A 13717-nucleotide genomic window follows, 5' to 3' on the forward strand; every position below is an offset into this window, starting at 1 on the left:
TAGGTTTCCTGCGATCACAATCACTGAGAGCATATGTTGGTCATCACACATCACCATCCAGGCTAAAAGAAAAGGACAGAATAGGCTCTACATCCTACGGAAACTTGGCAAGGCTACATTCTGGAGCAAGATCCTGGTTAACTTCTACAGAGAAGCAATAGAGATTATACTGTCTTAAACCCCATCACGAGTTGACATAGTTTGTGCGCTGCCCACGACAGGAAGGATCTGCAGCGGGTGATTGAAACTGCCCAGAACGTCACTTATTCCCATTGACAGAGCTTCAGTGACATGGTTGACGTGAAATGGCTGCACGGGGTCCAAAGGATGCTGAGAGACAACACCCACCCCAGCCACCTTGCTGTTCACCCTGCTGCCATCTGGCAAAAGACTCAGAAGTATCTGCTGTCGTACTGCCAGACTTGGGAGGAGCTTCATTCCCGAGGATGTGGAACTTCTCTTTAATCTTCAAAAGACGTAGACGGATTAGGGACAACTTTCAGCACTGTCACATGAGCATTGGTGACAAACATTCATTTCTGTCTTTGTTCATGTATAAACAAGCATGGGTTTCACTCTTGATGTTTTGTGGCTCGTTGGCACTCCCTGACACCTGAAAGTCGAGCTCATTCTTGGTAGTGATGGCCAATCACCTTGTCATCTGCTACCAAGTATTCTACCAAGATTTAACCAATCGGCGCTCGTATCGCTACCAAAAATTGAATGCAGCCAATCATCTTGCTGTCTGCTACCAAGAATCCTGCCAAGAAATGGCCAATTGGCGCTCGTATCGCTACCAAGAACTGAATGTGAGAGCCCGCCTCCTCCAGCGGTGCAGAACACCAGTAAATGGAGACAGGGGAAACCGACCACCATACTTTTAAGCATCATTTGGAAAGTAGGTCAAACTTTTACAGCCTGGCTGTTATCATTACCAAATAGCAATAGTTTTTACGTATGTACATTTGTTTTTTTATTGAATGAATGAATGAATGAATGAATGAATGAATGAATGGCCCGTTGCTCAGTGATGTTGTTGACAACTTGTTTGCTAACGTTATCTCTCCCGTTAACTTACTTCACTACCCAGAATGTTTATTTATTTATTTTTATTATTATTATTTAACTCTTATGCAGACACACACTTTTTTCTAAGTGTATTTTTAAAAAAAAAAATAAAACGGGTTGCAACGTTTCTGTTTTGATTTCTGCTTTGTCTTTTTCCACTTATGACTTGATCAAATTATTAAAACGACTTAAAAATCTACAACTTTTATTATCTCACAAGACAGAATTATCTGAACTAAATTTTTTTGAATAAATGACAGTAATCCTAATATTCATCAGAACTGTTTTCTTCATTATATAAGTTTGTTTGTTTGGCTCTGGATTTTAAATAGTCCTACTCTATATTTCTGTTATTTTAGTTGCCAAATTATGATTAATTTTCATAACTATTTGTATATTTTTTGTGACCATATGAATGTGAGTTACAGTAGTCATATGATCATAATAACTTGGCACCACGAAGGTGGCGATCAACTAGCTTTGTTAACCCAGGCTTTGTCTCCCTCAGGCTCTGTGCAGGTCCCCATGAAAGAAGACGTTTGACGCACCGTTGCAGTCTTGATGGGCACAAAATGGATCGGTTGTGTCCCGCCTGATTCGGCCTCGGAAGAATATGAAGACAAGATTGCATCAAAGAAGCAGTGGTGGCTGTGGCTGTCACTGCCATGTGAGCATTGGTGGTTCAGTGGGAGAATTCTGCAGTTCTGTCTTTATTGCTGTTTGGACTCAATGGTTGCACAACTTCTTTGTCTTCTTACAGTTAATACCCCGGAGAGGAGCATTAGAGGATGCTGGCGTTGGTGACACGTCATACACCACACCAGAAGCAACACTCGTGACTCTTTTCTCCCTGCTTTTCTAGGGGTGAAAAGGCTTGCTGCTATCTTAAATTTAGCTGCATTTTGTGCCTGTTTGGCGCAGTAGGTGGTGCGTCAAACCTCCAGGTGTACGCACATGCCATCACTAAAGTGGTATTGGAGTCAATGAGCATTGGTGGTTCAGTGGGAGAATTCTCACCTGCTATGCTGGAGGCCTGGGTTTGATTTCCAGCCAATGCATTTGTCCTTTGCTTTGTCATCAGGAAACGACTATTGCGGTGCTCTTGCTCTTGTCGTCTCAATTCAGCAATGTTGTTTAGGCATCTGACACGGACGAGGTGAAGCGATGCAGCACATTTGAAAAGGGAACTGCCCTCCCCGTCAGGGAATTGAACCCCAGTCTCCCGCATGGGAGCCAGATATAGTGATCACTAACTTTACTAACTTTTCCCATTCATTGTCTATGGTAGCGATTATCACTACAGATGCAATATATTTTTGGCCACAAGTGGAATTGTGGTGGCGCTGTTTCCCCCACTTTTTTAAGGAGATGAGTTTATCTTGTCCTTTGAGTGACAGACGACTGGAGCAGCAGTGATTTCAGTGGGGATTTTACATTTGACAGTGTTTTTTTTCCCGACTGCGGTGTCAAACGTAAAGTCAAACTCGACAAATGTAAGTGAGCTGTTTTTTAAGTACTAAATTAACAAGTTTTAGATGTATTTGTGCATAAACTGTATAATATTGAAAAGAATAGGCTCAACTTTTATTGTTTACTTCCTTTATATATATATATATATATATATATATAGATGTAAAGTTTTCAGTCTGATCATATCCCTTAAATCATTTTCATTGCATCAAATTGTATCCAGCACTCTATGTTCTTTATTATTCCAGGCCCCGAAAAGTAAAATTTATTAGTTTTTAAATTTTTAAAATTGATATTTGGAGTCCAAGTAACGGTACAACATTGCCCCCAAAATATTGCAATGCTATGCTGTTAAATCAAATACTGTAAAAAAAAAAAAGAAAAAAAGAGAGACAAATACTGATTAATGTAAACATTAATAACTCTGTTGTTATTCCATTTTTGATGATTAATGTATAAAATGCATTGTGTTTGGCTGTGCATAGGAAGCAATGAAGGAGGCGATCAACTTTTTCCCAGGAAAGATGACGGTGTCATTCAGGACGGGGCCATCAGGCCATCTGAGGCAGGATCCCTCTGAAGAGGCCATGACGATTAAAAAAAAGTCACCGCCTCAGAACCATGAACTGGTGAGGACTAATGTCCTAAAACTGACACAGTGAGTTTATAAATATTCAATTCAAGACCAATAAGAATTTAATAAATGGTATAACTTTACACTCTGCCAAATATGTCAGTACAAATTCTAATAAGTATAAGGTATATAGATTTATATAAGCTGCACAAAACATCCAGCATATTTACCACAGAGCCATAAAAAGCACGTTTCTGGGGCCTGCCTGTTTCAATTGATTGTAATGTTACGTATTTTAACTTGAGCTTGGCACTGCAGGCGGTGGTCATAAGCACTTCGCACAGACGGGCTACACAGGAGCACTTACCAAAGACCAGAGGAATAACCGGCGTCCCCTGTGGTTGTAAATGTGAATGAAGTATATGTTTGTTAAGTTTTGTAGCCTACGACTCCTCACGAGGCTCTACAGCTCTGCAACATGCCGCCAAACAGCAGAGCACCACCACACATGTACTCCCCCTGAGGGCCACGTTCAGGGACGCATCAGAAGTTACAGACCTCTTGATCAACGCCAGCAGCAGCAGCTAATCAAGAGGCGTCAGGAAATGTGTGATCTTTTGAGATATGATAATGAAAGTCTAACAATGTTTACACCCAGTTTTGAACTGAGGACCTTTCACATGTGAGGCGAACACGATGACCACTACACTACGGAAACATGAGATCAATGGGAGCCGTTCAGGAACATCGGGGATCCACTATAGAGTAGTAGTAGTAGTTTAAAACATGTTTGGAAAATATAGCTGGAATTTCTATCAAATAATATTTTGTCCATTAACAAAAATCATTAAGCGAGTGTATACCTCTGAAATTCTGACAAAACAAACAAAACAAAAACACAATCACAATCCTTCTTTTTAAACCTGATGGGGGGTAGCACTGCTGTCTATATTTTTTTTTCCTCAAACCAACGGCTTTACACCAGTTAGGACAGGAAGCCTTATTTAAGTCCTGGACCACAGACATTTGACGGAAGCAATGTGATCCAACATCGAAGGGCTTTTCTACAAACATCACAGAGCCAAAGGGGGGCGTAGTTCTTCTGCTGCGACTGACAGCCTCAAACAATGTTTTCCCCGTGTCTCCAACATCCTGACTGCTACTTTCCCTGAGGAAACTCAACAACAGGTGGAACAGACATGTTTTGCTTTCCCTAAAATATATTAATATTTGACCTTGAAAAACAAAAAAAAAAGATGACAATAAATTCATTCAGCAATTCCTTGACTAAAACTACATAATAGACTGAAATACACAAAGTATATAGACTGTACAAAGAGGTGGAATGATCTGGTAGAGGAGTGAAGAGCAGCTTTTCTGGAGGAGCCGATTGCTGAGGATTCAGAGCAGGTGTGCCTCCCTACCAACTCAGGAGAGAGAGGGAGCCAGACACCTCCTGTGGAGAACAAAAAACGACATTAGTATCAATAAATAAATAAATAAATAAATACACATATAAATGAAAAACCAAGGGCATTTTGGTAATAAAAAAGGCTATTTCTGTATTTTTACATTTATTTATTTCTACATATATTTATTTATTCTTTTATTTCTACATATATTCATTTATTTAATTCTACATTTATTTATTTATTTATGTATTTCCACATTTATTTATTTATTTCCATATTTATTTATTTCTACATTTATTTATTTCTGTGTCAGTGTCACACAGAAATGTAAATATGCTAATTAGGTGGGTAGGCCTACGTCAGTCGATGTGATTGGATCGGATCTACTAGTGCTGCCTTGATTTGGCTGGCTCTCACGTTAGCCTTTAGCTTGCTATTAGCAATGGATAGTTTTGTGCGGGAAGCTTTGCAGTTGAAGGCATACAGTTGTATGAAAAAGTTTGGGCACCCCTGACAATTTCCATCATTTTCATTTATAAATCATTGGGTGTTTGTATCAGCAACTTCATTTTGATCTATCAAATAACTGATGGACACAGTCATATTTCAGTGGTGAAATGAGGTTTATTGGATTAACAGTAAATGTGCAATATGAATCAAACAAAATTAGACACGTGCATAAATTTGGGCACCCCAACAGAAAAATCCCATCAATATTTAGTTGAGCCCCCTTTTGAAAAAATAACAGCCACCGGATGCTTCCTATAGCCTGTAATAAGTGTCTGGATTCTAGATGAAGGTATTTTGGACCATTCTTCCTTACAAAACATCTCTAGTTCAGTCAGGTTCGATGGTTTCCGGGCATGGACAGCCCGCTTCAAATCATCCCATAGATTTTCAATGATATTCAAGTCTGGGGACTGGGATGGCCATTCCAGAACATTGTATTTGTTCCTCTGCATGAATGCCTGAGACAATTTTGAGCAGTGTTTTGGGTCGTTGTCTTGTTGAAATATCCAGCCCCGGCGTAACTTTGTGACGGATTCTTGAACATTATTCTCAAGAATTTGCTGGTATTGAGTGGAATCCATGCGACCCTCAACTTGAACAAGATTCCCAGTACCAGCACTCGCCACACAGCCCCACAGCATGATGGAACCTCCACCAAATTTTACTGTGGGTAACAAGTGTTTTTCTTGGAATGCTGTGTTCTTCTGCCGGCATCCATAACGGCGCTTGTTATGCCCAAATAACTCAATCCTTGTTTCATCACTCCACAGCACCTTATTCCAAAATGAAGCTGGCTTGTCCAAATGTGCTTCTGCATACCTCAAGCGACTCCGTTTGTGGCGTGTGCTCAGAAAAGGCTTCTTCCGCATCACTCTCCCGTACAGCTTTTCCTTGTGCAAAGTGCGCTGAATTGTTGAACGATGCACATCCACACCATCTGATGCAAGATGATCTTGAAGGTCTTTGGAGGTGGTCTGTGGGTTGTTTTTGACCATTCTCACCATCCTTCGCCTTTGCCTCTCTGATATTTTTCATGGCCTGCCACTTCTGGCCTTAACAAGAACTGTGCCTGTAGCCTTCCATTTCCTCACTATGTTCCTCACATTGGAAACTGACAGCTGAAATCTCTGAGATAGCTTTTTGTAGCCTTCCCCTAAATCATAATGCTCAGTAATCTTTGTTTTCAGGTCATTCGAGAGTTGTTTTGAAGCCCCCATGTCGCCACTCTTCAGAGGAGAGTCAAAGAGAAGAACACCATGAAATTGGCCACCTTAAATACCTTTTCTCATGATTGGATACACCTGTGTGTGGAGTTCAATGCTGAATGAGCTCATCAGACCAATTTTGTATTCCAATAAGTAGTTACAGGTATTCAAATCAGTGAAATGACAAGGGTGCCCAAATTTTTGCACAGCCTATTTCTAACCTCTGATCTAATTACATACAATTGAATATCACCACACTTAAAGTTTTTGTCTCAAAAACACCCCAGTACTCAGCTTTGATTAGGAAATGAATGGCATGCCACTTTGATCATTTCCTGTGAAGATAAAGTAAATTATTATGCAGCCTCAGAGGGGTGCCCAAACTTTTTCATACAACTGTATGTTGTGATGTACTGTAATTAGAAAAACACAATTATAACAATCATTTTGTTACAAACATAATACTGTGTCTTCTTTTCAAAACACTTTGTTCCACATGAAAATGTCTTAACTGGTAAAGAAAGCTGAACCACATATATGTTCATTTTCTGCTTCATTACCTGCAGTGTATTTTAGCAGGACTTTTCAAATAAAGTAAAAGCTGATCTTGTTTTAAATAATTTAATTCCTACCTGAAATATCATTAAGAACACTGGAATATTACAAGTATTACTCTTCATCTTTCCCTGCTCGCTATACTCTATTGTTTTCTGTTTGAAAGTTAGCACAGAAGTAGCACAGATTTATCACTGAATAAAATGTAATATGTGTGCAGGCAGGTAAGATTGAGGAATGATCACATAAGCTCAGCAGCTGAGGAAACAATACTGCGCTTTTCAGGAGACATTGTTTAAAAAAACAGTTCAATGCACGTTACGTGTCTGTATAATAATGTGGAAGTTAATCCACATCTGTGTTAACTGATAACTACGTTTAATTAGATGGGAATAAGCCACGTCTCAGTCAGTCTAAATCAGATACAACATCATGGATATGAAAAATAAGCAACCCTGAAGCCCAATGTGTAATATCCTAACAACCAGCATCAGCTAGAAGAAGCCATCCCCCGCACTGCAGAGAATCTCCACTGTTCAACATTCAAAGTTAGGACTGAGAATCATTTGGGTGCTGGTCACTCCACCTCTTCAGTTTAGAGTAAAATTACATATTTCTGTCCACCTCAAAAACTGAAGGCCCATTAAATCTAAAAATATATCTATAAAACTATGTGTGTGAATGTAATACAGTCAGATTGCTTACTTAATAATGCACAAAGCCACTGAGTCAAATGTACATAGATCATAGAGAGATTAACAATCTTTTTCACACAAACAAATGCTCAACCTCCTTTACGGACGCATTTCAACTCATAAATGTGCTGGTAATTTTACATGTCAGCATCATCTTCCCTAAACTTGCAATACAATAATATTAACCCCATAAAGCCATTTGTATCATATCTGATACATTCTATGACCTCCATGTCATCCACATTAACATTACTGAAGCCTGTTTAACAGCCCATCTACAGTCTGAAAGGCTGCTGGGGACTGCAAGCCATTCACCCTGGAGAGGAGTGTTAAAAGCGATGTGTGTGAAGGGGTCGTTCAAATACCTGCTCGAACCAGCAGGGACAGAGCTGAATATGGATATTAACACACACGCACATTTAGGTCCCCTCTTGGCAAATATTGAAAAATTCAACCAGAGGCCTTAACACATCATTTTAGGATGATTTACAGCATGACCAAGTGGGGACCTTAAAATACGTCCCCTGTTGGTGAATGTGTAACGACACAGAGGTTCCCTGTTATATAGATTCACTCTCACTCACACACACAAACGGGAAAAAGAAAACTCAACCTGAAAAATGCTTAGAAAATATCATTCTGTAGACGTGATTTTAAAAATACGGTTATGATAATTACAGCACAAAAAAACAAGACACACACACAAATGTTAAAGTTTAAAAAAAGAACAAAAAACAAGGAACTTACTGCTTGAAAATCTAAATAAATCTGTAAAAGTAATTTTCAACATATAATTATAATGTTTATGTCACAAAAACAAGACAAAACACACACACACACACACACACACATACACAGACCAAAAGGAAAGTGTTAAAAAAAAACAAAAAACAAGCAACTGACCTGAAAAAAAATCTCTTAAAAATTATAATAATTCTGTAAAAATTAGTAAAGTAAAAATTAGATTTAAAAAAATCGTAATTTTTTAACATATAATTATTATATTTTCAGCACACACACACACACACAAACATGAATTCATAAAATCGTAATAAATTTGTAAATAATTTAAATAGCATATTAGTGCTTATTGTCTATGACTGTATTTCTTTACATCTTTAATTTTACAAATGTACGTACTCAACTTATTATACATGAATTAATTATTTACATTTTTTGTACTTACTATTACTTTTTACTTTAACATTTATATTTACATCCATTTGTGCTGGTACTTATTTCTGCTTGTGATAATTCTCTATCAGAGCGACTGTAACAAACCAAAATTCAACCCCTGAGGATCAATAAAGTATTTATTATTCTGGCTGACGGTCACATGAATTGCTGCTGTTTCAGCTCAAAGCCTTTTTTGCTTCTAAACTTCATCATTTAAACTCATTATTTTCACCAATTTTCATACAATAACTTATTTAGGAAACATCGTGTTCATGTTCAGCTTCATGGAGAGAAATTGTGTCCTTAAAATCTGTCCTGAAATGTCAAAGTTAGGACTCAAACACAGTCTTCTCTGTGTTGTTTCAGTTTTAGTGCACGTGTTGTCTTTTTGTTTGGAGAGGGCGACACAGAATAAAACTGGAACACAGAGAAGATCCGTTCTGACGGCAGTATATTGGGGCCACTGTAGATTTTTTGGGGAAAAAAAGAGCACTATATCCTGAAAAAAACTCAGAAATCCTGAGATGAATGTCACAAATTTTGGAGCAAAAACTTAATTTTTCTCTGAGTTTATAAAGTTGCAAATTAGTGAGGAAAAAAAGTCAGAAAAATTGTGATTTTTTTGGTTTTTCGGGGATTAGAGAAAAGCTGACTTTTTTTCTCAAAATTTGTGTTTTTTCCTAGAAATTTGCGACCTTACAAATGAGTGATTTTTTTCACAAATGTCTGACTTTATAAACTCAGAGAAAGGCTTTTTTTTTCAAATTTGCAACAACAAAATAAACCTTTTCCCCTAGTTCTTTTTTATTGTTTTTTTTTTTTTAAATTCTAATAATTTTCTCTCCCTCTTTTTCTCTTTTGTGGTACATTTCTTACCAAATTGCTAATTGTCGTGTCCTTGAAAGATGTATGTTTGAAATCCCTGTGAAAGGCATCTGAACGCAGTGAACTGCTGTTGATGCAGGTTTTGGAGGATTCAGTTCAGTTGAAGAAGGAAACTGCATGGCTTGTTTTTATGCCTCTGACCGGAGACATCAGGCTTTCAGGTTGTTCATTCGTCCTGTTCTCCTAAGCGCAATATTTCACAAACAAATGGAGGGAATTTCTTCAGATTTGTGACAAAGAAACAATAGAAAATAAATGTAATTATCCTGTAAAATTTACTATATCTGCATTACACAGGCAGTACAATTGTAAGTATTCGCAAAACAATTCTGTATATTAGAAACTGTGTCACAAATTTAAAAAACAAAATAAAAAAATTGGCATAAAAACGCCAACTTGTTGGAGCTGTTTTTGACACATGATCATCGAACAGTCTGAGACTGAAACCACATTACAAAGACTTTATGAACATTACGAAGCATAAGATTAAGTTCAAAATAGAACATTATTTACTCACTGTGGGGAGAGGCAGAAGCTGCTGGTCCACCTCTGATACACCTCTTTTAGCTCCGGCTGCATCATGAGGGAGCCGGTTCCTACTGACGAGCACACAGCCATAGCATCATGTGACCTAGAAAAGACAAAAAAGTGTTTCCATTGCATTTTTGTAACTTATGGCTTTTTACAGTCGCCTGAAATTCCACCTCATAGCATCATAAAAACTTTTTTGCCAGAACTTTTTTCAAAACTAATGTGTTTCCATCAGGCATAATTTATAATCATGATCTCAATATGTGCAAATTGTGGGTTATTGGAAACACACCTATTTACTTTCATGCTGCACAGAGAATAATTGAGCACAGTTTGCTGTGAGAGCCACATGTCACAGCTTATCTGAAGCAGCTACCTTCTGCTCAGCAGCAGCTACCTTCTGCTCAGCAGCGTTAGCAGCTACCTCCCTTTCAGCAGCAGCAGGAGCAGCTACCTTCTGCTCAGCAGCGGTAGCAGCTACCTTCTGCTCAGCAGCGGTAGCAGCTACCTTCTGCTCAGCAGCGGTAGCAGCTACCTTCTGCTCAGCAGCGGTAGCAGCTACCTTCTGCTCAGCAACAGCTACCTCCCGCTCAGCAGCAGTAGAAGCTACCTCCCTTTCAGCAGCAGCAGCTACCTCCAATTCAGCAGCAGCAGCAGCTACCTCCCTTTCAGCAGCAGCTACCTCCAATTCAGCAGCAGCAGCAGCAGCAGCAGCTTCCTCCCAATACAATAATTATAATAATTATATCACAAAAACAAGACAAAACACACACACACACACACACATACACACCAACAGGAAAGTATTACAAAAAAGCAACTGACCTCACAAAAATTATCTTAAAAATTATAATAAATCTGGAAATATACATATTTTTTTACATATAAGTATTATATTTACAGCACAAACACAAACACAAACATGAATCCATTCATAAATTCACACAACACAATCCTCTCAGTGTTGTTCCAGTTTTAGTGCATGCGTTGCTTTTTTGTTTGGAGAGGGGGACATGAAATAAAACTGGCACACAGAGAAAATTGTGTTTGAGTCGTAACTTTGACATTTCAGGACAGATTCTAAGGACACAGTTCCTCTCAGAGGGCCCCCCTCACTCAGAGCCTTTTGAATTCCCTCAGAGCCTCCGCTCTGTCGAGCAGCTCCGGCTGCACAGATACTAAAACTGGAACCAAACAGAAGATCCGCTTGCTATGACAGCATGACAGCTACCTCCCATTTTGCAGCAGTAGCAGCTACCTCCCACTCAGCAGCAGTAGCAGTTACCTCCCGTTACACAGCAATAGCAGTTACCTCCCACTCAGCAGCAGTAGCAGCTACCTCCCGTTCAGCAGCAGCAGCAGCAGCAGCTACCTCCTGCTCAGCAGCAGCTACCTCCATCATCAACTGCTCATCTCCATCATCTGAGGAGCCTGACTTTATTTGTTTCAACAATGGAACCAATCACACAACTAAAGTACATTTTTACTTCAGTTTCAGCGCTTTTGTTCCAATTTTAGTAATGATGTTCCAAATTTAGTATATTTGTTGTTCCAATTTTAGTAATGATGTTACAATTTAAAAATATTTTTGTTCCAAATTAAGTAATGCTGTTCCAAATTTAGTAATGATGTTCCAAATTTAGTATATTTGTTGTTCCAATTTTAGTAATGGTGTTACGATTTAAAAATATTTTTGTTCCGAATTAAGTAATGCTGTTCCAAATTTAGTAATGATGTTCGAAATTAAGTAATGATGTTCCAAATTTAGTAATGATGTTCCAAATTTAGTATATTTGTTGTTCCAATTTTAGTAATGGTCTTACGATTCAAGAATATTTTTGTTCCAAATGAAGTTATGCTGTTCCAAATTTAGTAATGATGTTCGAAATTAAGTAATGATGTTCCAAATTTAGGAATGATGTTCAAATTTAGTAATGATGTTCCAAATTCAGTAATGATGTTCCAAATTTAGTATATTTGTTGTTCCAATTTTAGTAATTGTGTTACGATTTAAAAATATTTTTGTTACGAATTAAGTAATGCTGTTCCAAATTTAGTGATGATGTTCGAAATTAAGTAATGATGTTCCAAATTTAGTAATGATGTTCCAAATTTAGTATATTTGTTGTTCCAATTTTAGTAATGGTGTTACGATTCAAGAATATTTTTGTTCCAAATTAAGTTATGCTGTTCCAAATTTAGTAATGATGTTCAAAATTAAGTAATGATGTTCCAAATTTAGTAATGTAATGATGTTCCAAATTTAGTATATTTGTTGTTCCAAATTTAGTATATTTGTTGTTCCAATTTTAGTAATGATGTTACGATTCAAAAATATTTTTGTTCCAAATTAAGTAATGCTGTTCCAAATTAAGTAATGATGTTCGAAATTAAGTAATGATGTTCCAAATTTAGTAATGATGTTCCAAATTTAGTATATTTGTTGTTCCAATATTAGTAATGGTGTTATGATTTAAAAATATTTTTGTTCCGAATTAAGTAATGCTGTTCCAAATTTAGTAATGATGTTCGAAATTTAGTAATGATGTTCCAAATTTAGTAATGATGTTCCAAATTTAGTATATTTGTTGTTCCAATTTTAGTAATGGTGTTACAATTCAAGAATATTTTTGTTCCAAATGAAGTTATGCTGTTCCAAATTTAGTAATGATGTTCGAAATTAAGTAATGATGTTCCAAATTTAGTAATGATGTTCCAAATTTAGTATATTTGTTGTTCCAATTTTAGTATATTTGTTGTTCCAGTTTTAGTATATTTGTTGTTCCAATTTTAGTAATGGTGTTACGATTCAAGAATATTTTTGTTCCAAATTAAGTAATGCTGTTCCAAATTTAGTAATGATGTTCGAAATTAAGTAATGATGTTCCAAATTTAGTAATGCTGTTCCAAATTTAGTAATGATGTTCGAAATTAAGTAATGATGTTCCAAATTTAGTAATGATGTTCCAAATTTAGTATATTTGTTGTTCCAATTTTAGTATATTTGTTGTTCCAATTTTAGTAATGATGTTACGATTAAAAAATATTTTTGTTCCAAATTAAGTAATGCTGTTCCAAATTTAGTAATGATGTTCCAATTTTAGTATATTTGTTGTTCCAATTTTAGTAATGGTGTTACGATTCAAGAATATTTTTGTTCCAAATGAAGTTATGCTGTTCCAAATTTAGTAATGATGTTCAAAATTAAGTAATGATGTTCCAAATTTAGTAATGTAATGATGTTCCAAATTTAGTATATTTGTTGTTCCAAATTTAGTATATTTGTTGTTCCAATTTTAGTAATGATGTTACGATTCAAAAATATTTTTGTTCCAAATTAAGTAATGATGTTCCAAATTTAGTAATGATGTTCGAAATTAAGTAATGATGTTCCAAATTTAGTAATGATGTTCCAAATTTAGTATATTTGTTGTTCCAATTTTAGTAATGATGTTACGATTTAAAAATATTTTTGTTCCAAATTAAGTAATGCTGTTCCAAATTTAGTAATGATGTTCGAAATTAAGTAATGCTGTTCCAAATTTAGTAATGATGTTCGAAATTAAGTAATGATGTTCGAAATTAAGTAATGATGTTCCAAATTTAGTAATGATGTTCCAAATTTAGTATATTTGT

General features: G+C 36.6%; 1 long non-coding RNA gene across 5 annotated transcripts in view; it reads right to left on the minus strand.

Annotated features, from left to right (window-relative positions):
• Nucleotides 1-3211: 3211 nt before the first annotated feature.
• LOC148187047 (uncharacterized) overlaps nucleotides 3212-13717 on the minus strand; it is a 15877-nt gene continuing 5371 nt past the window's right edge. For 3 of the 5 annotated variants that reach the window (XR_015779114.1, XR_015779116.1, XR_015779117.1), the window contains 2 exons: nucleotides 10068-10181; nucleotides 5129-9733 (listed from right to left, as the gene is read on the minus strand). This is a non-coding gene — a long non-coding RNA (uncharacterized LOC148187047). Of the gene's footprint in view, nucleotides 4569-5128; nucleotides 9734-10067; nucleotides 10182-13717 lie in introns of those variants that run through there. The other 2 variants (XR_015779115.1, XR_015779113.1) reach the window with 2 other exon arrangements.

Source organism: Plectropomus leopardus, chromosome 16 (assembly GCF_026936395.1).
Source record: "Plectropomus leopardus strain MGB_pleo_1.0 chromosome 16, ASM2693639v1, whole genome shotgun sequence".
Taxonomy (NCBI): domain Eukaryota; kingdom Metazoa; phylum Chordata; class Actinopteri; order Perciformes; family Serranidae; genus Plectropomus; species Plectropomus leopardus.